Below are 10,490 nucleotides of genomic sequence, written 5' to 3' on the forward strand. Positions count from 1 at the left end.
ACTCCTTTCTGCTCTGTTGGCTTTAGTTCTAAAAATAAATAAATAAATAAAATAAATAAATAAATAAAAATCTTAACTAGTTGCTATGGGTTACAGGGCTTGGATCAGTCTCTCCCTGAGGTTGTCCATAACACTGAAAACCAATATATTTTGATAAATCCAAGCGCCAGGCTTTTAGGACCTGAGTTTAAGCTATGAGGTCAGGTTTACAATGAAGTACAACTAGTGAGGAGGAAGGGGTTACGAGACCTTTAAATTGATGTCAGTCTCAGTTAATTAGCGCTGAAACATGAGCGCCCCACTCTCATTAACAGGACAAAAAGCCCCTGATTAATTCATAGCTCATGTTTTGGATGATTGTTATCTTGCTACGCTGTGTTATCTTTCTGGCTCATCTTTCCTGCACGGGGAAATCTGTGGGTGTGCCAGACTGGGCTCATCCAACCCCCAGGCAAAGGATTGCACCATGATAGGGCCCTATATAGACCTGTTGAGAGAATGAGATAAGCTGGTCATTTTGCATGCTTCCATGCATTGCTGGGGCCACTGTCTAATCACTGTGCACTTAAAAATACCACTTCTCAAAAACCATCAGAACCCATGCACAGGTTTCCGGTCACTGACCCATGAGAAAAAATGAAGGATATACTTAAACGCCACCAATGGCTCCACATTTCTGTGCCTTCAAGATGTAATAAAAATGATATATGCTGCTCTGCCTTTAATTTATGTTTACATATTACTGTTGCCTAATTAAGGTTGCACGTCCCTTATTGTGAGCCTTTATTTCAAATGGCAATGTGACCATCTTTCTTCATGTGGTATTGCTGCAAGTGTAGAACTACTGCTGGAGAAAACTGCCCACTGACCTCCCATGTTCTCCAGATGTAAGAAGGGAAGCTCGGCTGAGGAGGGCTTTAAAGGGAGTTTAATATTGTGTTTGACTAGTGGACCTAGTGCTTCTGTGATGCTGAGGGAAAGGCTACACTTTTGGAAACCTCTTGAAGGAATTTCTTACCATGCCTCCCTCCAGTAGGTAACCTGCCTTTGAGAAGGTCTAAGGTTGGCAGCCTTCCTATCTCTTTAGTTGCTTCCCCCATTAATATTACATTCTGTCCCTATTTTTGCCAGCCAGGTGACGAGGCAAGATGAAAATATTTTCCACCCCTGGTACCTGTAAAAGTGAAACTTCTGGGATGGTGGGTGTTTTATCTGGAAATTTTAGAATTTTTAGTGCAGAAAATGCATTTTCTCCTTCTTGAATGGAAGGGAGATGGGAGTGAGGGGGAAGATGCAGCCCCAGAAATTCCACAGGACCACCAACTGTCTTATTCAAACAATAATGACGGATTATTTTCTGTATTACTTTGTGCCTAAGAGACTACAAGTCCCCAAATCATCCATAGAGTTGAGGAGCAGCAGAGAATCCTGGGAGCGGTGGAGAAGCAGCAGCAGGTTAACTTGTGCTGCATGTGGTCTTTGACACGGTTTGTCCTATTGTTGTGGGGCTGTGAATAATTGATTTAGACCAGTAGTTAGAGCAGCAGAAGGTTCAGTTGAAAGAGGCTTACACACAGGTAAGTTCATGACATTTGGGCTCCTGGGATTTGGGGCAGGTTTTTCTGTGATCCCTCGGTGATGGCTTACATGGCATCTCACAATGCAACTGGCACTGGAACCATGCTTTTGTCTAATATTGGCTGGTACCTTCTATAATTGGGGTAGGTACATGGGTACTTTCTAACTGATCTGAGACTAAACCATAGACCCATATTTATTTTGCTGCTACTTTGTTTTTAGATGCACATGTAATTAAGAATACTGAAACTTGTCTGCCAATCCCATCCGAGCAGCAGCATTCGAAGCCCCGGGAGATGAGAATTAAAATGGAACCCAGAGACTAAGATACTTCTCTTTGAATTAGTCCCTGAATCTTGTATGTTTGTTTATTCTCTTCACGTATATGGATGGCTTTAGCCTCCATATTTGGATCTGCAAAAAATGCTCTCATTTAAATGTTATTTTATGTGCCTTGTTTTTGTTCTTGTGGGAGCTGTTGTGCCACAGTTAAGTCTGCTGTGCCAACAATAAAACAATGCTTTAGCTTCTCTTTTCATTATCTATAGGTTACAGGGCATGGTCCAGAGTAATAACCTGGTACTGATGGCACTTATAGGTTTTTAAAAAGTGCATTTAATGGTTTTGCTCACCAGATTGAATGGGGTTTCGTTGTGCAGTTGCCCATGGGGCAGATAACTCGCTTGGCTCTATACAAATAAATCTTCTAGTACAGATTGGGCTCAGTGCAGCTTGGCACACTCTTAGGAAGTTCACAACTCGCACTTTTATTTGCACATCCCAATAACATGAATCTGACACTTTCTCTGTTGTACAACACTGGAATAGTTGTGTATGCAAATTAATTCATAATAATCATATCTATACAGAGCCATTGGTATCAATGAGACAGGAGGGTGTCAAGATGATCTATCTACAGATACTTCTGGGTGTACCACCATGCCTTGGACACATTTACCTTGTGTAACCAAAAGTCCTCTTTTCATTAATGCTGTATATGACAGCGTCTATAGAACATATACTTTCTCTAGCTGTGTATATATATATATTCCAGTTAGAAGTGTAATTTTTCCTTTGTTAATCTACAGGGCCTTGGGCATTTGTGGAAATTATTTTTGGAAACAAATGCCACTTTTTATACAGGTTGATCTCGTGTCTGTAGATATTCGTGTAATATCTTAAACTGTGCAGTAATTTGTTGACCTGAGTGGTCTGCGTTCCAAGCTTTAATGCCTCAGAACTGTAAGGTATAATTAATTAATTATAATTATGTTGCGTTTGCATCTTCTGTAAATGGTTTCAACCACAAATGTAACCATATATGAACAGCAGAGTATATCTGTGTATATATATATATATGTATATATATATATATATAGTGAATTATCCACTTCCTTCTCTTAATCCAACATTAACCACTGGCACACTATGAATAAACAAATGGGTGTTCAGTATCATCAGTATCCATTTGTATATAATCCCCTGCTCTAGAACGATGTAAAGCATTCTTTACTTTGCTACCTACAGTCTCCTTATTTGCCCTATTATCCATATTGATATTAATTTTATCATGGACTCTCATTTTGACCACAAGAGGGTGTCCCATCAACAGCTTCATAATAGGGATTAGAATGCCCCATCCAATCAGCCTATTAGAACTTCCTATACCTTCCCATACCTGCCTAAATAGAAAGAAAGAGATAATCAGGAGAAGAAAGTATCCGATAATTGTATACTGAATAGAAGTTGCAATTTACTGAACCAAATGTGGGATGTGTGATTATTCGAGCATATTTTCTGGTTGTTTTTCAGTTCACCAGGTTTTTATAAAAAACAGCACAACACCTTACATCAGCAATGCCGAGGTCTAAAGTTACAACGGCAACTAAGTGTGAAGATCACAAAAGGGAGCGGTCAAAAGAAAGTAAATCCTTAAAGGTGAAAGGACTACCAGGATCAAATTCTGCTGAAAGAAATCCCAGATCCCATGTTAGAAGTGCTATGCCTGAGGACGAGCAAATAAAGGGTAGTGACAAGTCAGGAAAAAAATTGAGAGGGGAAAGGTCAGCAGAGCTGAACATTAAAGATGAGAAAGAAAAGAAGATACGTAATGCAGACAGAGGGAGATCTCCTGGGAAAGTTAGAACCAGCTCTCAGTGTCGCGAGCGCTCATGTAGTGTGGCTCATTCTAGATCTTCCACAACTAGTAGACAAAGTTGTTCACATATAGAAGTTCCCAGCCCTAAGGCTACGACCAATTCTAGCAAGGAGAGGCACACTGACACCCTTCAAGCCAAGGAGAAAGGGCTTCAATTGTTTAAAAAGTCTAAAACAAAATCTTCATCCCAAACCAGGTCTGTTAGACCAGAACCCCACCAAGAAAAACATTCTTCATTCAACTCTGAGTCAGATCAAGAAAATGGAACCAGTAAATGTTTTGCAGAAACCTCCCCAAAAACAAAGTCATCCAGTGAAAAGGAAAACAGGCAGTCCATTAATGAAAAACAGAGTTTAGCTTTAAAAAGTACTAAAAAAAGAGAAGATCCATCTAAAATAACAAGTGTTATTTGTAAGACCAAGTCAGAGGCAGATGTCCAAGACAAAAATAAAACTAGGGTACATGTTACATCTGAGCCTAAAAGAGATGTTTCCAGCAACAAAAATAGTAGGAGAGAGATCCCAGCAAAAAATATTGAGTTAGAGACTTTACTCAAAACAAATAATGAGGTAGACCGTAAATTAATGAGAAGGACAGAAAATGCCCAGGTTGACATTAAAACAAAGCATGAACAGCCATGCTCTGTCTCTAGGGGAGTTAAAGCTTTATCCAAGAAGAAGCTGGAGGCCTTTCATGACTCCAAGCCTAAAGAAGGAGTGATAACCAATGCCAGTACTGGAAAAGATATACCAAGGATACATAGAACATCTCCAAAAAAAGCTGGAGAACCAGCATCACATTCCATGGAAGCAGCAGAACAAAAAATTAAAACAAGGCGAGATGCTCAGCCTGAGATCAGCAGAAAAATGGAGAGTCTATCAGTGACAAACAGCAATAGAAAATCTCCCCATACTGATGATGGTGATGATACTCTGATAGCTTTGCCTTCAACCACAACAGTACAACATTCACTTAAGTCTAATAGTGAAGGAAAATCTTCCTCAGACAGTTCTAAGAAAACCAATGTAAAAACAGATCATGCATCCATAGAACTTAACAGTGATTTTGAGGTAGGTGAAGACAAATTGAGAAGGACACGCTATTTAAAAAATAGTTCATCCCAAGCAATGGAAGGCAAGAAATCAGAGAAGAAAACCAAAAGACACAGAAACCTAAATCAAATAGAAGGCTGTTCTACAAAATGGACAAACCCTCATTCAACTGGGGAAGGAAGAGCTAGAAATGTAAAAAACAGGAAAATAATTTCATCTTCAGAGAGAACCTCCTATAAGTCAACAGAAGAAGACAATGTAAGTAATCCACCAAATCAACCAGAATCTGAAGAAAATGCAGATTCAGATGAAGTGAGTGAAAAGACCAAAACAGAAGATGACCAAGGTACCTCCTCTGCCTCCAGTGAGGAAGAAGCCAATCAAACAAAAAATGCCACAAATAAACATAGTGGCAGCCAGCAGACAACAGAAAGAAGTAGTGAAAGTGAAGGTGAGAGTTCTACAGGAACATCTGATGAAGAACATTCTATAAAGGAAGATGACATGGAACACTCCTCTGCAGATGAGGCAAGGAATGAATGGGACAGCAAGGATGAAGGAAAAGAGGAAACAGATGAAAGTGAGCCTGATGATGATCAAACTGGAAAGGGGAGAAACCAGGAAATTAAGGAAATTGGTCAGGAAGAGGATGTCAAGGAAGGCCGTAACGAAACTGGGGATGAAAGTTCATCAAGAAGCCTGGAGGACGGATCAGATGAATCACAGACAGATGAGACTACAAGTAGCAACTCTTCATCAGACGATAGATCCAAAGATGATGAATCAGAAGAAGAAAAGGACAGCAAAGCTATTAATCTACTGCCATCTGTGGTGGCAGTTGCTAAAAGACGGCCATTGCCATCTGGTGTAAAAGCCAAGCTCCTCAACATTAAAGTCAACACAGTATCTGCAGACTGTGCTAATAGCCATAAACATAGAAGAGGTGTTAGGATGGCTTCTAGAATACTTCAGAGTGCAGATTTGCAGTCTCAATCAAGCATGAATTCACGTACAAATGTGAGGAAGAGAAGCCAGAGATCCTCTGTTCATCTGAAAGATAAAGATGTCAAACCAGAGCACTCAACTAAACCATGGCAGCTTTTGACAGCACAGACACATATAATCACCAGTCTTAGGAGAAGACAGAATGAAGCAAGAGAAAAGTTGCAAAGCAAGAAGGAAGATGTGCAGTCAAGTTCATATGATGTCCCACAAAAAGCAGACAATTGCTCAGAGGATGAACTGAATTCTAAAGAACATCTATCTAGTATATCAGCAGTATCCAGTAGTTCTTCTAATAGCCGTGCACGGTCTAAGGTTCAGAAGAAAGTGGGCCACGGGAAAGCTAAAGCAGAACAGAGAGAGCAGGACCACGAGGATCAGTTCACAAAGGAGACGCCAAAGGGACATGAGGACCATTTAGCAAAGGGGAACCAGAAGGCAAATGAGGAAAGGCCTCCAAGTCTGGACACTACATTTGAGACCCGCAAACACTCTAAGCCTGCATGCTCAATTTCAGCATTTCGAAAGGTGACTGGGTGGTTGAGGAGGGTCCCACCAAAAAGCTCCAGCCTGAAAAAGCGTCTGGCTAACGTTGCTAGAGCCATAGGGATCTCCGAATGGTTACTTAGGACATTCAGAAAGAGAGAGAAACAGCGGCAATGTCAACTAAAGAGAAGAACTGCCATGAGGATACTGAGCACATCCAGGCTGGTAAATCAGATCAACCAAGCTACCCCTGGTGTTCCTAATGCACACATAGGAGCTGGAGTAGGTGGAGAAGATTCTGATCCTAAAATCTTAGAGAAAGGTGTCGGTAACAGTGATGCAGAACAGCAGATAACTGACTCTCTGGTACAAAATTTCAAGGCGTTACCTGAACATACTGAGGTGGAGGAAACCACAGGTACAGGGGATGCAAAATATGCTATTGTTTTCCCAAGAATCCATCACTTGGCCAAAACAATTAAAATCTCTCCTGCAGCGCAGCAGAATATACAAAGAACTATGCAAAGAGTGGTTGTGTCTGTGCCGCCTGCTAGCTCTAAAGGATCTCAAACAAGAGTACAGAAGGGGGAAATAAAAGATACCAGTAACCCAAATGAGTCAGATGTTATGGTCTCTTCAAACTCAAAGAAACATCAAATGGCTGATAGGGTGCAATTGGTAGATTCCAGATCTACAGTTCATCAAAGATCAGAAAGAGGTGAAAACCTCTTTGTTAAAATAACTTCCCTGAAGACTTTATCTCACAGAGAAAACCAACAGGAAATGGAAGAAAATTTGGAATCCCAACCAGTGGGGGAACTAGTCAATGATTCCTTGGTGGAATCTTTCACTCCAGAGACTGAAGAGGAAGAATCTGAGACAGGTCTTCCTTACGAAGCAACAACTCATGTGCACTGGGCACAAGGTGTTCCAGGAAGGGGTGATTCTATCAGCTGGCTGAGTTCAGAGACACTGCTTCCACAGCTGACTGTTGAAAACCTAAGCAAATGGTCCATGTACCATGGTATGCCTCGCCCAAAAACTGTTCAAACTCTGCAGCCTACCAGAGACCGATGGGAAGCCGAGGACTCGACCGACGACCTGTTACAGATGGACGTGAACAAAAAGCAAGTAAGTAAGGGCGCCAGAGGGGGCCTTTGAGGCTGTTGTGGGGGGCCTGAGGGGGGGAGGTGTAGGGGACCTGAGGTAGCTTCCCAGTGGGCTTTGGACCCCCAAATCCGACACTGGGTGCAAGTTGCATCTAGCATGTTCATAATAGGGGTTACATCTCTTCCAGAGCACAACTTATTCACTGGGCACAAGTGCACCTATTGACACATGTGGCTGTGGGAACCCTGGACCTAATTCTCAGTAGGGAACAGGCCTGGGTTGGCGGGGCCTACCAGGTTTCTCCCCAAACCTATCCAAGGGGGGTTTCTAGACTTCCCAATCAATATCTAAACAAGATTTTATTCTTTACAGGTACAAGGAGAAGATTTCCCAGATGTGGACAAAGTATCGGACCTGTGCTTTTTAAAGTGAGTACTTAATTCCAGTACTTTAATAGTACTTAATTCTAGGCTGAGTTAAAAACTTTCCTGAAGTTCTGTGGGCTGCCTTATACCTAAACCTGGCTGATTGATGGCTGATCCCAATGTTATTAATAGGGAAAAAAGATAAATATATAGGAAGGCCGGTATTTCTTTCCAGAAAAGGTGGCAACCCTACCTACTTACTATTTTCCAAATGCACAGAAGTTTTGAGGCGAGCACAAAACAAATTTGGTATGAACTACAATGAACACACATGTATTATGACCTTAGCACACTGTTTTTAAAAATGTGCACACAATTAAAATGTGCGCACAAAAGAATTCGAGTTAGAGGGAACATTGGCATCAAATGAAATTTCCAGCACAAATCGCAATGTTTTTTTCAACACAATGCAACATTTTTACTCAAAATCCCAGCCTCGTCAAGGGGGCAAGTGCCACTTTGGGACCACCACAATTGCACCCTATATGTTAAACAAATTGCATGTGCACATTTTTGCAAATTGGGTGCAAGTTGCTACTAACATTTCAGTGGGGATTTCAGTGTATGGCATTAGAAAGACATTCACGTGTGATTCTTTTGGTGCAAGACTGTTGCAGCTACTGACAGACTGCTGAGGGAACCTTGGAATTAGTAGCACAATCAGAGTGGTTGTAGTTCCAGGATTCGTGCAACTATATGGCACGAACATGTTTGGATGCAAATTCCTTTAATGAATGGCATCAATATGGAGGTGGCACCCATTGGTGTTCAGGGTGTTTAGTGGTGTGCTAAGGCAGAATGAAGAGAGAACTTCAGTTTTTCAGGGTAGAAATAAGCTTAAAGTGGACGCGTCACCCAGACATAAAAATCTGTATAATAAAAGTCCTTAAATTAAATATGAAATCCAATTTCTTTTTTATTTTAAAGCATTCATAGCTGTTGTAAACTCATTTTAAAATATCAGCTGTCAATCAAATGTTGCCTACCCCGCCTCTATGACTAGGCATAGAGGCGGGGCAAACAATTACTTTCACTTTCCATTCAGCACTTCCTAGATGTCACCGCTCTCCCTGCTTTCCCCCAGCTCTCTTAACGATTTAATTGTGTAACCAGTGCATGGGGATGGACATTGGGTCCCTGTCCCCTACACAACAAACAAGATTCTGAGATGATACAAGGCTTGTTTTAATAACAGTGTCCACAAAATGGCTCCTTCCTGGTTGATATAATTATGAGTTCCCAGACTGATGGAAACAATATTCAAATAATTTATACAGTGTAATTAAAGTTCATTTTCCTTGACTAACATGATAAAATAGGATTTGGAATAATTTTGTTTGTGTGACGGGTCCCCTTTAAAAGGTGTTTCTCAAGGAGGGTTGACATTTAAATTGTTTCAATAGTCAAAATCAGCAGTCTAGTCTTCCGCCAACTTGGATCAGTTAAATCAGAATGCAGTTCTTTTGGAGTGTGGGAGCAAAGTGGGATCTTGGAAAATACAAATGTGGAGTATGCAGACTTCATATAGATAGTATATTTACAGTCAAAAAACTACTTTCTGCTTCTATGTATGCAACATATAGTGAATAAAGTACCCCCTCTTGTAAAATATAAGGATATTATAAGTTACCGAGGAGTTTCATGACCATATAAAAACACGAGGCCGAAGGCCGAGTGTTTTTATACAGGACATGGAACTCCGAGGTAACTTCTAATATCCTCATATTTTACAACTGGGGGTACTTTATTTATTATAATACACAAATTTCAGTGAGTCATGTGACAGAAATGACATCAGAACTCACCGTTTATAACTTATGACATCGGAACTCACCGTTTATAAGGATATAATTTACAAGATATTCATGGCTTTTGTGTATTATATAGATATATTTACCAGTGAGAGGTGCTCAGTTTTGGCTCTGCTGCAAATAAGAACTTTCTTAATATTATGACCAGAAATAGGAACAAACACACACTCAATTCAATGCTTCTGCAAAAAAAAAAAATTCCTTTTATTTAAGGTGAGATCCCAGCAAATGTTTCGGGGCCAAGCCCCTTCAGTAGCGCTTGATGAAGGGGCTTGGCCCCCGAAACGTTTGCTGGGATCTCACCTTAAAAAAAAATTTGAAGTTTTTTGCAGAAGCATTGAATTGAGTGTGCCTTGATTCCTTGATACAGATATTACACTGGTTGGAACTGAACCCAGGAACCACTCTGCTTAGAAGCTAATTTGCATAACCTTAAATTTGAATGTAAATAGCCTGTAAGTGAATCTCCTTGTTTATTTTGTACATTAATAGTAACCTGCTGCCTTGCAGGGATGTCTGTGAAAGTGCTGTCCTGCTTTGCTTGAAGAGGAGATTCCATCGCAATGCCATTTATGTGCGTATCTTGTACCATAGTGTTTTTTGGCTCTTAGAGGAATGTGGGAGTTGTAGCTCAACAACTGGAGGGCCAGCTAGACAAACCTGCTGTTACATCTCTCAGTAACTTGGGACTTGGTTGCTCTTATTCTTGTAAGTTTTCAGTTAAGGGGCCCCTAAAACCAAGCCCACAAACCCTACCTTCTGACCTCCTTCTATTCTAGACACGTGTTGGCCACATGCTCCTCTTGGTGAATCCATGTAAAGTCTTAAATATACACAGCCTGGATATGGCTCATGTTTATTGGCATGG

Source organism: Xenopus laevis, chromosome 9_10L (genome assembly GCF_017654675.1).
Source record: "Xenopus laevis strain J_2021 chromosome 9_10L, Xenopus_laevis_v10.1, whole genome shotgun sequence".
Lineage (NCBI taxonomy): Eukaryota > Metazoa > Chordata > Amphibia > Anura > Pipidae > Xenopus > Xenopus laevis.